This window comes from Choloepus didactylus, chromosome 4, assembly GCF_015220235.1.
Source record: "Choloepus didactylus isolate mChoDid1 chromosome 4, mChoDid1.pri, whole genome shotgun sequence".
Classification (NCBI taxonomy): domain Eukaryota; kingdom Metazoa; phylum Chordata; class Mammalia; order Pilosa; family Megalonychidae; genus Choloepus; species Choloepus didactylus.
Genome location: NC_051310.1, coordinates 33695305 through 33716402, shown reverse-complemented (window position 1 = coordinate 33716402; position 21098 = coordinate 33695305). Strand labels below are relative to the sequence as shown.

General features: G+C 40.1%; 1 pseudogene; it reads right to left on the bottom strand.

Annotated features, from left to right (window-relative positions):
* Positions 1-292: 292 nt before the first annotated feature.
* Positions 293-1996, bottom strand: LOC119532588 (annotated as a pseudogene).
* Between the last annotated feature and the right edge of the window lie 19102 nt (positions 1997-21098).

The window sequence follows — 21098 nt, the reverse complement described above, 5'->3', positions numbered from 1 at the left end:
AAAAAAAAAAAATACTAAATTCTACCTTGACAGCTAGTCCAGTGATTGACATTTGATTCTGTGATCCTCATTAGTGAATTCTTTCAGAGAGACCAGATCTTCCCCTACTTCTAGACACTCAACTAATAGAGAAAATTCTCAGGGTGTTCAAGGAAAGAAATCACATGAGGGTTTGTTTGTTCTGGCATCGTTACATTCAATTGTCAGTTCTGGGTTGCTTTCCATCACTTCCTTTAACAGCTATGGATTTCCATACTAGATTCAACCTGAGTGTCTGTAGGGGACCATTCTTTTATTTTAAAGCTTCAAAGAACACCATTACTGCATTCTGCCTCCAAGATATTCCAGACCAGCTCCAGAGTTTCCAGGCTCTGATTGCTGATAAGAACTCCTGGCAATAAAAAGGAGTGATGAAGCAGCTCCAGAGCCATAGGGATTTTAGGTTACAGTTTGGTTTCTTCAAGGCCTCACTGAGAAACCATAATCCAATAACTATGGGATTAAGACCCAGGTCCAGGTGTGTCAGGCTAGAGTTTCCTTGGAGAAGCTTTGAGAGATGTTTTCTGCCACATCTAGTTATTTTGCAATGCCACAACACCAGGGTCTGTAGCTTGCAGCTGAGGTAACTCAAGCCCTCGTGCAGAAGTTTCACCCCTCCATCCCTGAGGTCATTCTTGGCCAAGCACAGATGTGTCAGCCTCTGGTTGACAGTCAAAGCAGAACAGAGATCCTTGCAGCAGGCTTCTGAGAGATGACAGTTTTCCAATGACAACCTCTGCAGGGAGCACTTTGGGTGGGTCAAAGTAATACACAGTAACTTCACACCCTCATCCAAGAGCTCATTGGATGGGAGGTTCAGGTATTTCAGGGACTGGTTGATCTTGAGAGTTGAGGAAAGATCAGCCCATTGCTGAGTGGTGGCTGAACAAGAGTCCAACCTCAGATACTGCAGGTTACATTTGGAGTGTTTCAGGATCTCCCCCAGAAGCAGCATCATATCACTCCAGATGCTACCTTCCAGGATCAGGTGTGTCAGAGTCTTCTTACCAATGAAAGCCAGACAGAAGTCTTGATAAGTGTCAGCAGGGAAGACATTTTTAATCACTTTCTGGAGATTACATGTGCCATGGATGATTTAACTGAGGAGTCACTGAGGAAGTTTTGCTTTACTTCCAGAAAGCTCAGGTTCTCATTTGAACTAAACACAGAGCAGAGATCCATCCAGAGACAGACAGTGATGATCATTCTGGGAACTCCAAACCTGAGAATGTAATTCCAATGCAGAATCATTCTCCAGAAATAACCCCTTTTCCACCTGCAGCAAGATTTTCTGTAAATTTTGACAGTGCTTGAGGCAAAATGAAGAATACATCATTTCAAATGTATTTGTCAAGTGAACAGACATTTCCTTAAAGTAGCCCACTACATCCTTCACAAACACTTCTTCCTGAGATTCATAGTAAAATAGTTCACTCATTCCCATCATTGAAGAGAAGAGTTTATTCTTATTGGACTTTGCTTTGCATTTCAGCAATTGCTGTTTGACTGCCATTGACATCTGGCAATTTAAAGTTGTCTCCAGCTCTTTGACACTCTTTGTGTTCTAGAGGCCAAACAAGAAGTAGACCACTTGGGTCAGGCTGGGGTTCTTTCATCTTTCTTCCTTGGAGAGTAGTTTCTTCACATCCCCAATATCCCACATACAGCTCTCCCCATCTTCTTCCTCCTTGCTCCCCAGAACATAGAACATAGTGACAAGAAACTGCTGGACACTGAGGTGGCTGAAGCAGTAGCAAGCAGCCTTCATAGCATTTGTCCCTGCAAAGGGTATTTTTGACCAGGAAGGGACAGAGATCATGCTCCTCTACCCCAAGCTCCTAAGGTCTTCTCCGTCAAACACCAATGACTGTGTCCAAGTGCCCTGGGCATCCAGGAGACACAGAGCCTTTTCTGGGGCTTGGAGGTACCGAAGGGGGCAGGTGACAGGTGCAGGCATGAACTGGCTACAGAGGAAATGAAGGACAACGATGTGGTGGTCTTGGCAAGTTGGGGGTGGTCCTCTCGCCCTTCTCCATCTGCAGTCTCAGACAAGAGCAGATGATACAGCACACCAGGGGAGCCAAGCCCATGGTGAACAAGGCTGCATTTCTCCTCATCAGGTCAAAAGCTTGCAGGGCTCGATCCTCATCTTTGAAGTGTTTCACAAAATACACCTTCCTGTCCAACTCTAAGAAATCCTTGATTTCTATGGTGAGTGGCTGCTTGAGGAAGAACCGGAGCTATCTCAGAACCCATGGCTGTGTGGTGATCAGTAGAGTTGCCTGGGGAACATTTTTCTCTTTAGCAAATTACCCAAGAGGATATGAACCAGTTTGTTTTTTCCAGTCACCACATATATCATAAATAAGTGTCCTTGCAGGGAATCTCAGCTCATCGAAGCCATCAGTGAAGAACAGGAGTTTCCATCATTGGACTAGGACCTCTGGAATGACATCTTGCAGTTCAGGCCAGTCCTTGGAAATCAGTTCAGCAGAAGTGCATGTCCCCATATGGTTGAGTTCCTTGCAGCAGAGATAGAAAGCATATTTGAATGTCTGGATGAGATTGTCCTCTGTCCAGTTCAACATCAACTTCTTGGCAAGTGCAGTTTTCCCAACACCAGCAGACCCTTATAGCACCAATGTTTGTGGCATTGACTCTATAGGCCTTTTGGGATTAAGGAATGGTATGAAATTTGGGCTCCTCTGGATGATGTTCTAATGGAAATTGTCATTGTCTTTTGGCCAAAATTTATTCTTCCAGAGGGAAGAAACAGTCTCCATCATGTTTCTCTCTCCCTCCTTTTTGTCTGTCTTTTCTACCTCCAAGTCTTCTTCTGCTTCTTCCAACTTTGGGTCATCTGTTGTTTCCAATTGTGCACACACCAGTTCTCTTTTATGTCAATGTTCTTTGCCTCCTGCAGGTATGCTTCTACTTCTTTTCAGGTCCATGTGTACTCTGGGACTTGAGCCTTTGCTTGCTTAGACAATTCTTTGAGGTTCATCTTCTCCAAGATGTTCATGATCACAATTATCCAATAGTTTGGAGAGTCATTAATCAGAATCTCTGCCAGTTGCTTGCCATTGGCCTCTTCCACCTCAGACCATCAGGTCTGCTGTAACTCACCTCTCAGGTGAAGGATGCTTAGTAGAGATTTCAGCTCCCTTAATTCATCAGTGTTCAGCTGCTCCAGAAGGGGTTGCAGGCAAAACTCTGACTGTGGGATACCATATTATCCCAAGTATGAGACCTCTTTAAGGGTAGAACTTAATTCCTGCCTATGAATCATCTATTGATTTTTGTAAGTTGATTTTATATCCTCCTCCCCTACTGAATTCTTTTACCTTTTTGCTTAGTTTTATCATTGATTCTCTATGGTCAAAAACATTTTTCCAAATGCATGGAAGACTGGCAAAAAATTAATGAATCCATAGGGGTAAAAAGTTACATGAAAGCTTGAACTTTGGGAGGCAAGTGAGCTGAAAGCCATCTGTTCTGGTTTGCTAATGCTGCTGTTATGCAAAATACCAGAAATGGATTGACTTTTATAAAGGGGGTTTATTTGGTTACATATTTAGAGTTCTAGGGCCATAAAAGTGTCCAAACTAAAGCATCAACAAGAGGATACCTTCACCAAAGAATAGCTGATGGCATCCGGAACACCTGTCAGCTGGGAAGGCTGGTGTCAGCTGGTCCTTTGCTCCTGGGTTGTACTTCAAAATAGCATTCTCCAAAATGTCTCTGGGTCTCTCTTAGCTTCTCTGGGGCAAACTCTGGGCTTCATCTCTTAGCTTAGCATCTCCAAATGTCCTTCTGTCCACATCTCCAAACATCTCTAAGTATCTCTGTTGTTTTCCAAGCATCTAATGTCCATATCCCAGGGTGTTTTCATCTCTCTGGTCTCTGTGTGAGCATCCTTTAAAGGACTCCAGTAACCTAATCAAGACTCACACTGAATGGACAGAGCCACACCTCCATGGAAATAATCTAATCAAAAGTATCACCCACAGTTGGGTGAATCACATCACCCTGGAACATTCAATCAAAAGGTTCCACCCCAATCAAAAGACTAATAAATCTGCCCCCACAAGTTTACATTAAAGAACATCACTTTTGGGGGGACATAATATATCCAAACCAGCACATCATCTTTCACTCTGAAGATATCTTTTAAGCTCTGGTTGCCTTGGGTCTCTGTTGTGATGACTGTGATGGGTGCAGGAGATAAAACAGGATCTGCTCAAGGCAGGGAGTTTAATCTGGTATCTCCCACCAATCAGGGACCCCAAAAGTGCTGTACTCATAGCATTAAGGTAAATAATAAATAAACCCACCAAGCAGAAATAACATCCAGGAAACTTGGCTTTCTTGACCTTGGACTCTTGGTGGAGGAAAAGTGGTTTTTCATTTTTTTATTTTATTTTATTTTATTTTTACCCAAAATATATAAAAACAGTTGTCCCTCCTGGCATCATGGGATCGAGAACATCTTGACTGAAAGGGTGATGTGAAATGAAACAAAATGAAGTTTCACTGGCTGAGAGATTTCAAATGGAGTTGAGAGATCACTCTGGTGGACGTTCTTACACACTATATAGATAACCCTTTTTAGTTTTTAATGTATTGGAATAGCTAGAAGTAAATACCTGAAACTATCAAAATCCAACCCAGTAGCCTTGACTCATAAAGATGATTGCATAACAATGTAGCTTACAAGGGGTGACAGTGATTGTGAAAACCTCATGGATCACACTCCTTTTATCCAGTGTATGGATGAATGAGTAGAAAAATGGGGACAAAAACTAAATGAAAAACAGGGTGGGATGGGGGTATGATTTGGGTATTCTTTTTTTTTTTCTCCAGCACTTTTACCTCTATTTATATTTTTCCTACAATCTTATAGAGATATATTCACATAACATACAACCATCCACAATGTACAATCAGTTGTTCATGGCATCATCACATAGTTGTACATTTATCACCACAGTCAGCACTTGAACATATTATTATAAAAAAGTGTTTTTTTGGTGAATAATAAAAAAGATAATAAAAAGAAAAATAAAAATGTCATACAATACAATAGTAAGGACAAAAAATAATACCACTACCAAGAATCCCATATCCCTCCCTTATATCCCCCTCTCATACACATTTTTTTTTTAAATGTAATTTTATTGAGATATAATCACATAACATACAATCATTCAAAGTGTACAATCAGTTGCTCACAGTATTGTCATATAGTTGTGCTTTCATCACCACAAAGTGAACACATTCATTACTCCAAAAAATAAAATTAAAATTAAAATAAAAAAGAACATCCAAAACATCTCATTCCTCTCCTCTCTCCACTGTTCATTTACTTTTTTTTTTTTTAATCTTCATTTTATTGAGATATATTCACATACCACATAGTCATACAAAACAAATCGTACTTTCGATTGTTTACAGTACCATTACATAGTGGTACATTCATCACCCAAATCAATCCCTGACACCTTCATTAGCACACACACAAAAATGACAAGAATAATAATTAGAGTGAAAAAGAGCAATTGAAGTAAAAAAGAACACTGGGTACCTTTGTCTGTTTGTTTCCTTCCCCTATTTTTCTACTCATCCATCCATAAACTAGACAAAGTGGAGTGTGGTCCTTATGGCTTTCCCAATCCCATTGTCACCCCTCATAAGCTACATTTTTATACAACTGTCTTCGAGATTCATGGGTTCTGGGTTGTAGTTTGATAGTTTCAGGTATCCACCACCAGCTACCCCAATTCTTTAGAACCTAAAAAGGGTTGTCTAAAGTGTGCATAAGAGTGCCCACCAGAGTGACCTCTCGGCTCCTTTTGGAATCTCTCTGCCACTGAAGCTTATTTCATTTCCTTTCACATCCCCCTTTTGGTCAAGAACTTTGCCCGTTTTTTAAATTGGAGTTGTCTGTCTTTTTGTTGCTGAGTTCTAAGAGTTCTTTATATATTCTGGATATTAAACGCTTATCAGATAGATGGTTTCCAAATATTTCCTCCAATTCTGTTGGTTGTTTTTTCCCTTTCTTGATAATTTCTTTTGATACACAAAAGTTTTTAATTTTGATGAAGTCCAATTTATTATCTGTTTTTTTCTTTTGTTGCTGTGTGCTTTTGGTGTAAAGTCTAGTCTTTGCTGCCTGTCTGAGGAGTTAGTCAGTGGCTGTTAGCTCCCCTGTCTGTGCCTTCAGCTTACACCTGAGGACAGAGCTGGTGTCCCCCACATCCTCCTGGATGACAGAACATAGTGATTTGGAGACAGACCCTCATCTGTCACTTTCCCCACTGGTTACAAGCCCGTTGGTAAACAACCTAATCTCTCCAAGTCTCATTTTCCTCATCTGAAAAATAGGAGGCATAACGACTTCAGAGAGCTTTTGTGAAAATTAAATGATAATGTATGCAAATGACTTTGCACAGTGCCTGGCACATAGTCTACATTCAATAAATGGTAGAAATTATTATAGTTCCTGGCACCCTGCAGTCTAAACATTACTTACATAGCCCCACTTATTTGCATAGCCAAATAGTAATTTACATAGACTGTGATATTTTACTATAGGTATATCTTCTTCCAAAATAACGCTCTTTTCCAACTTTCCATTTTTTAGATGGCACTACTCTTCCCAGGCTCCCAAGCTCAAATCTTGGCAGTGTACTCAGCTTTCTCTGCTCTTTCATGGGCCAAACCCATTGGCACTTAACCAGGAGCTCTCTGTTGTTCTGAGTATGTCTTAACTCCCCATTGGGACTGTAAATGCTTTGAGAGCGGGAACTCTGACTTATACTGCCTTGGTATCTATTACACTGGCATAGGGCAGGAAGTCAGTATATATTTGTTTTCTGATAGTATGCTAGCAACAAATTAACTTACAAGGGAGGTGTGAAGGAGATCCTATAACAATCTGAAACAAGGAAAAGATATTCTGTGATTATATTTTATCCCCTTCCCTTACTCCATTCCTGCTCATTTTTTAAGGCCCAAATAAATCTCTTCCTCTCTGAGATCTGCTATAGCATTATTTCCAATCTTCCTGATGTACTACATATTTAATGTATAGTTTTGTGTTTTTTTTACCATTTTTTAATTGAAAAAAATTGAAATGATACAGAATGTGTAAAGTGATGAATTTTTTTTCTCTTATTCCCACCTCTGAAAGATAACAGCTCGGAACACTTTGGGAGGTATCCCTCCAGATCTTTTTCTATTGCACTGGGAATTAATATCCTATATGAAAGCAATATATTAAAATAATCTTTTTAAAATAATTGGGTTTCTCTTAGATTTTACGTGCCAAAATATGGCCACTTTCTGGGTGGAGGGTGGGGAGCTAACATAAATCCAAGTTGAAAAATAAATGACAACCTGCTGCATACCCCTTCCCCATAATGTCGACACCCCTTTTCTTTTTTTTTTTTTTTTTTTGCATGAGTCCTTCCAAGCCCCTCTACCTAATTATGGATTTTTTTTTAAAGTGGGCCCCCTAAGTTTTTTTTTTTTTTTTTAATCATCATTTTATTGAGATATATTCACATACCACGCAGTCATACAAAACAAATTGTACTTTCGATTGTTTACAGTACCATTACATAGTTGTACATTCATCACCTAATTCAATCCCTGACACCTTCATTAGCACACACACAAAAATAACAAGAATAATAATTAGAGTGAAAAAGAGCAATTGAAGTAAAAAGGAACACTGGGTACCTTTGTCTGTTTGTTTGCTTCCCCTACTTTTCTACACATCCATCCATAAACTAGACAAAGTGGAGTTTGGTCCTTATGGCTTTCCCAATCCCACTGTCACCCCTCATAAGCTACATTTTTATACAACTGTCTTCGAGATTCATGGGTTCTGGGTTGTAGTTTAATAGTTTCAGGTATCCACCACCAGCTACCCCAATTCTTTAGAACCTAAAAAAGGTTGTCTAAAGTGTGCGTAAGAGTGCCCACCAGAGTGATCTCTCGGCTCGTTTTGGAATCTCTCTGCCACTGAAGCTTATTTCATTTCCTTTCACATCCCCCTTTTGGTCAAGAAGATGTTCTCCATCCCACTATGCCGGGTCTACATTCCTCCCCGGGAGTCATATTCCACGTTGCCAGGGAGATTCACTTCCCTGGGTGTCTGATCCCACGTAGGGGGGAGGGCAGTGATTTCACCTTTCAAGTTGGCTTAGCCAGAGAGAGAGGGCCACATCTGAGCAACAAAGAGGCATTCAGGAGGAGACTCTTAGGCACAAATACAGGGAGGCCTAGCCTCTCCTTTGCAGCAACCGTCTTCCCAAGGGTAAAACCTGTGGTAGAGGGCTCAACCCATCAAACCACCAGTCCCCTATGTCTGTGGTCATGTTAGCAACCATGGAGGTGGGGTAGGCGAATACCCCTGCATTCTCCACAGGCTCCTCAAGGGGGCACTACTTCTTTTTTTTTTTTTTTTCCTTGTTTGTCTTTTTTCTTTTCTTTTTTTTTTTTTAACTTTCCCTTCTTTTTTCAAATCAACTGTATGAAAAAAAAAGTTAAAAAGAAAACAAACATACAATAAAAGAACATTTCAAAGAGACCATAGCAAGGGAGTAAGAAAAAGACAACTAACCTAAGATAACTGCTTAACTTCCAACATGTTCCTACTTTACCCCAAGAAAGTTACATAATATAGCAACATTTCAGTGAACTTGTTCCTACTACATCCATCAGAAATTAACAGACCATAGTCATTTCTGGGCATCCCCAGAACGTTAAATAGCTTATCTGTTCTTCTTGGATTATTGTTCCCCCTTCCTTAATTGCTCTCTACTGCTAGCTCCCCTACATTCTACATTATAAACCATTTGTTTTACATTTTTCAAAGTTCACATTAGTGGTAGCATATAATATATCTCTTTTTGTGCCTGGCTTATTTCGCTCAGCATTATGTCTTCAAGGTTCATCCATGTTGTCATATGTTTCACCAGATCGTTCCTTCTTACTGCCGCGTAGTATTCCATCGTGTGTATATACCACATTTTATTTATCCACTCATCTGTTGAAGGACATTTGGGTTGTTTCCATCTTTTGGCAATTGTGAATAATGCTGCTATGAACATTGGCGTGCAGATATCTGTTCGTGTCACTGCTTTCCGATCTTCCGGGTATATACCGAGAAGTGCAATCGCTGGATCGAATGGTAACTCTATATCTAGTTTTCTAAGGAACTGCCAGACTGACTTCCAGAGTGGCTGAACCATTATACAGTCCCACCAACAATGAATAAGAGTTCCAATTTCTCCACATCCCCTCCAGCATTTGTAGTTTCCTGTTTGTTTAATGGCAGCCATTCTAACCGGTGTTAGATGGTATCTCATTGTGGTCTTAATTTGCATCTCTCTAATAGCTAGTGAAGCTGAACATTTTTTCATGTGTTTCTTGGCCATTTGTATTTCCTCTTCAGAGAACTGTCTTTTCATATCTTTTGCCCATTTTATAATTGGGCTGTCTGTACTATTGTCATTGAGTTGTAGGATTTCTTTGTATATGCAAGATATCAGTCTTTTGTCAGATACATGGTTTCCAAAAATTTTTTCCCATTGAGTCGGCTGCCTCTTTACCTTTTTGAGAAATTCCTTTGAGGTGCAGAAACTTCTAAGCTTGAGGAGTTCCCATTTATCTATTTTCTCTTTTGTTGCTTGTGCTTTGGGTGTAAAGTCTAGGAAGTGGCCTCCTAATACAAGGTCTTGAAGATGTTTTCCTATATTATCTTCTAGGAGTTTTATGGTACTTTCTTTTATATTGAGATCTTTGGTCCATTTTGAGTTAATTTTTGTGTAGGGGGTGAGGTAGGGGTCCTCTTTCATTCTTTTGGATATGGATATCCAACTCTCCCAGCCCCATTTGTTGAAAAGACCATTATGGCTCAGTTCGGTGACTTTGGGGGCCTTATCAAAGATCAGTCGGCCATAGATCTGAGGGTCTATCTCTGAATTCTCAATTCGATTCCATTGATCTATATGTCTATCTTTGTGCCAGTACCATGCTGTTTTGGCAACTGTGGCTTTATAATAAGCTTCAAAGTCAGGGAGTGTAAGTCCTCCCACTTCGTTTTTCTTTTTTAGAGTGTCTTTAGCAATTCGAGGCATCTTCCCTTTCCAAATAAATTTGATAACTAGCTTTTCCAAGTCTGCAAAGTAGGTTGTTGGAATTTTGATTGGGATTGCATTGAATCTGTAGATGAGTTTGGGTAGAATTGACATCTTAATGACATTTAGCCTTCCTATCCATGAACATGGAATATTTTTCCATCTTTTAAGGTCCCCTTCTATTTCTTTTAGTAGAGTTATGTAGTTTTCTTTGTATAGGTCTTTTACATCTTTGGTTAAGTTTATTCCTAGGTACTTGATTTTTTTAGTTGCTATTGAAAATGGTATCTTTTTCTTGAGTGTCTCTTCAGTTTGTTCATTTCTAGCATATAGAAACATTACTGACTTATGTGCATTAATCTTGTATCCCGCTACTTTGCTAAATTTGTTTATTAGCTCTAGTAGGTGTATCGTTGATTTCTCAGGGTTTTCTAGATATAAGATCATATCATCTGCAAACAATGACAGTTTTACTTCTTCTTTTCCAATTTGGATGCCTTTTATTTCTTTGTCTTGCCGGATTGCCCTGGCTAGCACTTCCAGCACAATGTTGAATAACAGTGGTGACAGCGGGCATCCTTGTCTTGTTCCTGATCTTAGAGGGAAGGCTTTCAGTCTCTCACCATTGAGTACTATGCTGGCTGTGGGTTTTTCATATATGCTCTTTATCATGTTGAGGAAGTTTCCTTCAATTCCTACCTTTTGAAGTGTTTTTAACAAAAAGGGATGTTGGATTTTGTCAAATGCTTTTTCAGCATCTATTGAGATGATCAATTGATTTTTCCCTTTCGAGTTTTTAATGTGTTGTAATACATTGATTGTTTTTCTTATGTTGAACCATCCTTGCATGCCTGGAATGAACCCCAGTTGGTCATGGTGTATGATTTTTTTAATGTGTCTTTGGATTCGATTTGCAAGTATTTTGTTGAGGATTTTTGCATCTATATTCATTAGGGAGATTGGCCGGTAGTTTTCCTTTTTTGTAGCATCTTTGCCTGGTTTTGGTATTAGATTGATGTTAGCTTCATAAAATGAGTTAGGTAGTGTTCCATTTTTTTCAATGTTTTGAAAGAGTTTGAGTAAGATTGGTGTCAGTTCTTTCTGGAAAGTTTGGTAGAATTCCCCTGTGAAGCCATCTGGCCCTGGGCATTTATTTGTGGGAAGATTTTTGATGACTGATTGGATCTCTTTGCTTGTGATGGGTTGGTTGAGGTCTTCTATTTCTTCTCTGGTCAGTCTAGGTTGTTCATATGTTTCCAGGAAATTGTCCATTTCTTCTACATTATCCAGTTTGTTGCCATACAGTTGTTCATAATATCCTCTTATAATTTTTTTAATTTCTTCAGGATCTGCAGTTATGTCACCTTTTTCATTCATTATTTTGTTTATATGGGTCTTCTCTCTTTTTGATTTTGTCAGTCTAGCTAGGGGCTTGTCAATCTTGTTGATCTTCTCAAAGAACCAACTTTTGGTGATATTTATCCTCTCTATTGTTTTTTTGTTCTCTATGTCATTTATTTCTGCTTTAATCCTTGTTATTTCTTTTCTTGTACTTGGTTTAGGATTGGTTTGCTGTTCATTTTCTAGCTTCTTCAGTTGATCCATTAGTTCTTTGATTTTGGCTCTTTCTTCCTTTTTAATATATGCGTTAGTGCTATAAATTTCCCCCTTAGCACTGCTTTTGCTGCATCCCATAGGTTTTGGTATGTTGTGTTCTCATTTTCATTCGTCTCTATATATTTAGCAATTTCTCTTGCTATTTCTTCTTTAACCCACTGATTGTTTAGGAGTGTGTTGTTTAACCTCCAGGTATTTGTGAATTTTCTAAGTCTCTGATGGTTATTGACTTCTAATTGTATTCCATTGTGGTCAGAGAATGTGCTTTGAATAATTTCAATCTTTTTAAATTTATTGAGGCTTGTTTTATGTCCCAGCATATGATCTATTCTGGAGAAAGTTCCGTGAGCACTAGAAAAGTATGTGTATCCTGGTGATTTGGGATGTAATGTCCTGTAGATGTCTGTTAAATCTAATTCATTTATCAGATTGTTTAGGTTTTCAATTTCCTTATTGGTCTTCTGTCTGGTTGATCTATCTATAGGAGAGAGTGATGTGTTGAAGTCTCCCACAATTATTGTGGAAACATCAATTGCTTCCTTTAGTTTTGCCAATGTTTCTCTCATGTATTTTGTGGCACCTTGATTGGGTGCATAGACATTTACGATTGTTATTTCTTCTTGCTGAATTGCCCCTTTTATTAGTATGTAGTGGCCTTCTTTGTCTCTCAAAACATCCCTGCATTTGAAGTCTATTTTATCTGAGATTAATATTGCTACACCTGCTTTCTTTTGGCTGTAGCTTGCATGAAATATTTTTTTCCATCCTTTCACTTTCAGTTTCTTTGTGTCCCTGTGTCTAAGATGAGTCTCTTGTATGCAACATATTGATGGTTCATTTTTTTTGATCCATTCTGCGAATCTATATCTTTTAATTGGGGAGTTTAATCCATTTACATTCAACGTTAAAACCGTGAAGGCATTTCTTGAATCGGCCATCTTATCCTTTGGATTATGTTTACCATATTTTTCCCTCTCTCTATTAATATCCTTTATTGTACCCATACCGAATCTCTTTAGTACTGAACCTTTCTCCAAGTCTCTCTGTCCTGTCTTTGTTTCTCTGTCTGTAGGGCTCCCTTTAGTATCTCCAGTAGGGCAGGTCTCTTGTTAGCAAATTCTCTCAGCATTTCTTTGTCTGTGAAAAATTTAAGCTCTCCCTCAAATTTGAAGGAGAGCTTTGCTGGATAAAGTATTCTTGGCTGGAAATTCCTCTCACTCAGAATTTTAAATATATCGTGCCACTGCCTTCTCGCCTCCATGGTGGCTGCTGAGTAGTCACTACTTAGTCTTATGCTGTTTCCTTTGTATGTGGTGAATTGCTTTTCTCTTGCTGCTTTCAGAACTTGCTCCTTCTCTTCTATGTTTGACAGTGTGATCAGTATATGTCTCGGAGTGGGTTTTTTTGGATTTATTCTATTTGGAGTTCGCTGAGCATTTATGATTTGTGTATTTTTGTTGTTTAGAAGATTTGGGAAGTTTTCCCCAACAATTTCTTTGAATACTCTTCCTAGACCTTTACCCTTTTCTTCCCCTTCTGGGACACCAATGAGTCTTATATTCGGACGCTTCATATCATCTATCATATCCCTGAGGTCCATTTCGAGTTTTTCAATTTTTTTCCCCATTCTTTCTTTTATGCTTTCATTTTCCATTCTGTCATCTTCCAGGTCACTGATTCGTTGTTCAACTTCCTCTAGTCTTGTACTATGAGTGTCCAGAATCTTTTTAATTTGGTCAACAGTTTCTTTAATTTCCATAAGATCATCCATTTTTTTATTTAGTCTTGCAATGTCTTCTTTATGCTCTTCTAGGGTCTTCTTGATTTCCTTCATATCCCGTACTATGGTCTCATTGTTCATCTTTAGTTCTTTGAGTAGCTGCTCTAGGTGTGTCTCTTCTGGTCTTTTGATTTGGGTGCTTGGGCTTGGGTTATCCATATCGTCTGGTTTTTTCATATGCTTTATAATTTTCTGTTGTTTTTGGCCTCGTGGCATTTGCTGACCTTGATAGGGTTCTTTTAGGGTTTGTAGACCAGTTGAAGTCCTTATCTCTAATTTATCAGATCTACAGCTTCGTGGAGTACACTTTCTCTAACTAACCAGCAGGTGGCGTCCACGAGCCACCTGTTCTCCACAAGCCAGATCTCCCCTGCTTAGCCTTTTTGGTGAGTGGGGGAGTGAGTCTTGTGGGGCCCAATTGGTGTCCCAAGCTTGCGTGTGTAGTTGGTGTTTCCTGCCCTGTATGTGGGGCGTGTTTCTGGGCAGTCGGGGAGGGGGGGTGGCCCTAACAATCAAATCTCCCTGATGATCCTAGAGTTTTAAAGCTACTGCAATAGTCTAATCCTTCAGTTCAGTCCTGCCACAGTTTGTCTCTGCCACTGACCCACAAGTCTTTGGTATTGGCGTATGGCTCCTGAGACTTGCAAGTGGGCCCCTCTTCCAGGCCGTGCACCCCGGGTCCTCTGTTGAGGGATGACTGTGCTATGTCACAGGTGAGTGCCGTCCCCCCAGGGCAGTTCTGGGCTGCTGGGCTGTGTTGGGAGGCTCCCAGTCTGCTCAAATGATGGCTGAATGGGGCTCTGTTAATTCACACTGCTCCCCCTTCCCAGCTCTGGGACATTCAGCTGAGGTTGCAGGGAAGGCTAATGTCCACGCCCAGTTTTGTGGTGTGTGCCTGTTATTTGAAGCACTTCCGTCACACTGGGTTGTCTGGGGCAGCTCTGGGCTATGGGGCTGGCGATGGGCAGGAGTGTTTCCTGTCCACCAGGATGGTGGCTGTGAGCGGACACCCCCCTTTTCTTGGGAAGTTGTGTTGTTTAGTGAATTTTCTCAGCCACTGGATTATTGCCTTTTGTCTCAGAGCTCTCTTAGTTCTTCTCTTGACTTGACGTGCCCAAATTTCAATTCTTTGAAGCTTTCTGTATTGAGCTTCTTAGAGTAATTATTTTAGAAAAAGCAAAAAGGATTTAAAAAAAAAAAAAAACAAACAAACAAACAAAAAAACGGCCCTCCTCAGAGATCTAATGGGTTATTGAAATGCTAATAGACAAAGCAACCAGGGCCATTAAGGAAAGGTGCACAGGGCAGAGAGATCAGCCTTGCTTCGGGATTTGCATATGCGCCTCAAGGCCTGATCTCCGCCCTTCCCCTTTCTGTGTTCACCAGAACTCCAAAAATCCTCTGCTTTTATTTTGGAGTTTTTCGTGTTGTTTTTTTTCTATGCCTGTCTCCTCTGTGCTGGGCTGGCTGCTCTCAGAGTCTCTGGTGTCTGGTCTCAGTCTATCTATGGTTGGAGTTTGAATCAGTAGAATGAGTTTCCGATAAGAGCAGCCACTGCAATTCTCCCTTCTCCTTCCTGGAGCTGACAGCCCCTCCTCCCCCGGGACTGAGCCTGGCAGGGAGGGGCGCGGGTCCCTTGGCCGCAAAAACTTACAGATTTCGCTGATCTCAGCAGTTCCACGTTTTCATGAGTGTTGTATGAAGTATGCCCAAAGACAGATTGCTCTGTGGTGTCCAGTCCACGCAGTTCCTGGCTTTTTACCTACTTTCCTGGAGGAGTAACTAAAACATACAGCTCACCAGTCTGCCATCTTGCCCCGCCTCTCCTCTCATACACATTTAACTTCAGTATATTGCTTTTGTTACATCTAATGGAAGCATACTGGAATGTTACTGTTGACCATAGATGCTAGTTTGCTTTGATTGTTTTTTCCCAAATACCATCCCTTTTTCAACACTCTGGATGGTTGACATTCATTTGTTCTCCCACACATGAGAACATTTTTATATTTGTACATTTAGCAACAGTCATCAGCCACTCCAGTTTTTGCCAAGTTATACAGTCCCAGTCTTCATCATCTATCTTTACCTCTGGTGTCATACATTCCACTATCCCACCTCTTTCAGCTTTACTCACAGACAGCTTTGTTCCATGTACTTACAATATTGTGCTACCATCACACAGTATTATGCTATCCATTTCTGGATCTATACAATCATTCCTACTGAACGTTTCTGTAGTCCTTCAGCATCAAATGCCTGATCTCTACCCTCTTTCTATCTCCTGGTAGCCTGTGTTATCAGCTTTTAACTTTCAAAGTTTGCTTATTAGTGTTATTTCATATTAGTGAGACCACACAGTATTTGTCCTTTTGTTTCTGGCTAACTTCACTCAATATAATGTCCTCAAGGTTCATCCACATTCATATATATTCCATGTCTTTGTTCTGTCTTACAGCTGCATAATATTCCATCATGTGTATGTACCATAGTTTGTTTATCCACTTGTCTGTTGATGGACATTTGGGCTGCTTCCATTTCTTGGCAATTGTGAATACTGCTGCAATAAACATCTGTTTACAAATATCCATTTGTGTCTTAGCTCTCAGTGCCTTTGAGTATATACCTAGCAATGGAGTAGCTGGGTCATATGGCAAATCTATACTTAGCTTCCTGAGGAAACTCCATACTGTCTTCCAGAGTGGTTGCACCATTCTACATTCCCACCAGCAATGAATAGGTGTGCCTCTTTCTCCACATCCTCTCCAGCACCTGTGATTTTCTGTTTTTTTGGATAATGGCTATTCTGGTAGGTGTCAGATGGTATCTCATTTTGGTTTTGATTTGCATTTCCCTAATAGCAAGTGAAGTTGAGCATTTTTTCATATGTTTTTGAACCATTTGTATTTCCTCTTTGGACAAGTGTCTGTCCATGTCTTTTGCCCATTTTTAAATTAGGTTGTTTGTCTTTCTGTTGTTGAGTTGTAGGATAGCTTTATATATTTGGGGTATTAAACCCTTATCTGATATGTGGTTTCCAAATATTGTCTCCCATTGTGTATGCTGCCTTTTTACTTTTCTAACAAAGTCCTTTGATGTGCAAAAGTGTTTGATTTTGAGGAGATCCCATTTGTCTATTTTTTCTTTGATTGCTCGCGCTGTGGGTGTAAGGTCTAGGAAACCAACTCTTATCACAAGATCTTTAAGATAGTGCCCTACATTTTCTTCTAAGAGTCTTATGGTCTTAGTGCTTATGTTTAGGTCTTTGATCCAATTAGAGTTAATTTTTGTATAGGGTGTGAGGTTGGAGTCCTCTTTCATTCTTTTGGAAATGGACATCCAGTTCTCCAAACACCATTTACTGAAGAGGCTGCTCTGTCCCAGTTGATTTGACTTGACTGCCTTATCAAAGATCAATTGTCCATAGATGTGAGAGTTTATTTCTGAACACTCAATTCAATTCCATTGGTCAGTATCTCTGTCCTTATGCCAGCACCATGCTGTTTTGAGCACTGTAGCTTTGTAATATACTTCAAAGTCAGGTAGTGTGAGACCTCCCACTTCATTCCTCTTTCTCAAGATATTTTTGGCTATTTGGGGCACCTTGCCCTTCCAAATAAACTTGGTTATTGGTTTTTCTATTTCTGCAAAGTAAGTTGTTGGGATTTTAATTGGTATTGCATTGAATCTATAAATCAGTTTAGGTTGAGTTTACATCTTAATTACATTTAGTCTTCCAATCCATGAACATGGTATGTTTTTCCATTTTTTTTTTTTTTAGGTCCTGTTTGATTTCTTTTAACAGTTTCTTGTAATTTTCTTTGCATAGGTCTTTTGTGGCCTTTGTTAAGTTTATTCCTAAATACTTGATTCTTGGAGAAACTAAGATGGTGGCTAGGTGAGACAGGGCAAAAAAACACCTCCATGAAAAACACTAGATATAAACCAGAAAGTGACCCAGAATACTGGTTACAGCAATGCGCCAGCTGGACGAGGTCTGCTAGTATCACAGGGGCCGTATACTTGGTGAAACTGGGAGTCTGCATTCTGAAACAAGGGAGTAAGCTGGCTGGAAGACCCGCAGCTGCGCGGCATTGTGGGGATGCCAGGGCTTGGTGTTTGGAGACCGACTGGCTCTTTTAAGAAAAAAAAAAAAAGGGAAAAACCCAGGAGTGGCTGCAGTTGTGGAAGTGGGAACCACACAGTAAAACACAGCAAGAGGGGCTGGGCCATCCTCTCGGTGTCTGGCCTGGAGAATAGCCCGCTGCAGATACCCTCAGGGCTGGGGGAATGGAGGGGAGAGCCAGAAGCTGAAAGAATCCCCACGGCTCGCAGCTGGCTCCTCGGAGGGCTGGATAAACTCCTGCCTGGGGCTGTGCCCATAGCCCAGAACCCCGCCAGTTGTCCCGGAGCTGGGAAGGAGGAACTGTGTGAGGAGGGTGGGGTTGAGATGTCCCGTTTGGCCATCTTTGCATCAGGCTGAGAGCACTGCTGCACGGCCTGGTGCCCCAGGGCTTCCCTTGAGGGATGGTGTGCACTTGTAATGTAGCACAGCATTCCCTTGTCAGAGCTCCTGGAGGATTGTGGCTGGGAGGGGGGACCCACTAGGAGAACCTGGAGGCACTACGCCAAGTCCGGTGGTTTGTGGATCAGTGAGAGAGAGGGTCTAGGGCTGAAATGAAATGAAGGCTTAGACTCTTGTGGTGGCCTTGAATCTCCAGGAACCTGGGGGATTTGAATATTAAAGCTGCCCTTCCTCCCTGGCCACCTGTACACACACCCCACATTCAGGGCAGAAGACTCCAGCAACACACCCAAACTGAGTTCTCCAACTGAACCCCACAAGAATCATTTCCCCACACACCACGGGAACAAGGTTGAGAACTGACTTGAGGGGTATAGGTGACTCACAGACGCCATCTGCTGGTTAGTTAGAGAAAGTGTACGTCACCAAACTGTGTTCCTGAGAAATTAGATTGGTATCTTTTTTTTCACAACTTGAAAGAACCCTATCAAGAAAAGCAAATGCCAAGAGGCCAAAAACAACAGAAAATCTTAATGCATGTGATAAAACCAGACAATACGGAGAATCCAACTCCCAACACACAAATCAAGATATCAGAAGAGACTCAGTACTTGGCAGAATTAATCAAAGAACTACAATCGAGGAATGAAAACATGGCAAAGGATTTAAAGGACATCAAGAAGACCATGGCCCAGGATATAAGCTACATAAAGAAGACCCTAGAAGAGCATAAAGAAGACATTGCAAGAGTAAATAAAAAAATAGAAGATCTTATGGAAATAAAAGAAACTGTTGGCCAAATTTAAAAGACTCTGGGTATTCACAATACAAGACTAGAGGAAGCTGAACAACATCTCAGTGTCCTAGAAGCCCACAGAACAGAAAATGAAAGAACAAAAGAAAGAATGGAGAAAAAAATAAAAAAAATCAAAATGGATCTCAGGGATACAATAGATAAAATAAAACATCCAAACTTAAGACTCATTGGTGTCCCAGAAGGGGAAGAGAAGGGTAAAGGTCTAAAAGAGTATTCAAAGAAATTGTTGGGGAAAACTTCCCCAACCTTCTACACAATATAAATACACAAAGCATAAATGCCCAGTGAACTCCAAATAGAATAAATCCAAATAAACCCACTCCAAGACATATTCTGATCAGACTGTCAAATACTGAAGAGAAGGAGCAAGTTCTGAAAGCAGCAAGAGAAAAGCAATTCACCACATACAAAAGAAACAACATAAGACTAAGTAGTGACTACTCAGCAGCCACCATGGAGGCGAGAAGGCAGTGGCATGACATATTTAAAATTCTGAGAGAGAAAAATTTCCAACCAAGAATACTTTATCCAGCAAAACTCTCCTTCAAATTTGAGGGAGAGCTTAAATTTTTCACAGACAAACAAATGCTGAGAGACTTTGCCAATAAAAGACCTGCCCTACTTCAGATTCTAAAGGGAGCCCTACTGACAGAGAAACAAAGAAAGGAGAAAGAGATATAGAGAATTTTAACAGACATATATAGTACCTTACATCGCAAATCACCAGGACACTCATTTTTCTCTAGCAATCACAGATCTTTCTCCAGAAGAGACCATAAGCTGGGACATAAAACAAGCCTCAAGAAATTAAAAAAAAAAATTGAATATACTCAAAGCACATTCTCCAACCACAATGGAATACAAATAGAAGTCAATAATTTTTGAACTGTAACTCCACTATTTACTTCCTACATGATATAAAATACACAAACTCTAATGATGAATCAGTGGTTTTGAACTCAACATAAAATATGTAATTTTAGACAACTATATAAAGGTGGGGGAATGGAGGCATATAGGAACATAGTTTATGTGTCCTATTGAAATGAAGGTGGTATCAAAGAAAAACAAGATTGTTATGGATTTAAGAGGTTAATTTTAAGCCCCACAGTAAACACAAAGAAATTATCAGAGAATATGACCATAGAGATGAAAAGCAGAGTATGGGTTAAGAGAAATGGGGGAAGGGGCAATGGGGAGTTAAGAAATGAGTGTAGGGTTGCTGTTTGAGGTGAAGGGAAATTTCTAGTAATGGATGGTGGGAAAGAGCATTACAACATTCTAAATGTGATTAATCCCACTAATGGAAGGCTAGGGAGGGGGTGGAATGGGAAGATTTAGGCTGTATATATGTTTCCACAATTGAAAAAAGAAAAGACAGTCTAAATAGATAACAATTGAATGTCAAGGATGAACCTGGATGGGATTGGAGGATGGAGGACAGGAGGCTCAAAGGGACACAGTTGAGACATAAGGAAAAGGAAATATAGAATGTAAGCTTTGTAGCATTGTTGAATCTCTTGTACTTCTTAGCTGCACTTAATGGGATTGCATAAAAGAATGTTCATGTTCATGGGAATTGTGTATGTGAATTATAGTGTGTGTTCAAGGGTGTGTGCAGCTGGCTCTCATATGTTCAGAAGACAGAGCAATACATGATTGATGATAGGGAGGGAGGGAGGGAGGGAAAGAAATAGCGATGTGACAGCATGTTAAAGTTGGTGGATTGGGCTATTGGGGAGGGGGGTCAGGGTTTGATGGAATTCTGTGTATAGGTTTAGTATTGTTTTTGCAACTGTGCCTGTAACTTTGAATTTATTTCAAAATAAAAAAAAATAAAATAAAAAAATACTTGATTCTTTTGGTTGCTATTGTAAATGGAATTTTTAAAAAATTTCTTCCTCTTGTTGCACATTACTTATGTATAAGAACACTACAGATTTTTGCATGTTGATCTTGTAGCCTGCCACTTTGCTGTATTCATTGATTAGCTCTAATAGCTTTGCTTTAGCTTTTTCTGGATTTTCTATGTATAGAATCATGTCATCTGCAAACAGTGAAAGTTTTACTTCTTCCTCTCCAAATTGGATGCCTTTTGTTTCTTTTTATTGCCTGATTGCTCTAGCTAGAACTTCCAGCACAATGTTGGATAACAATGGTGACAGTGGGCAT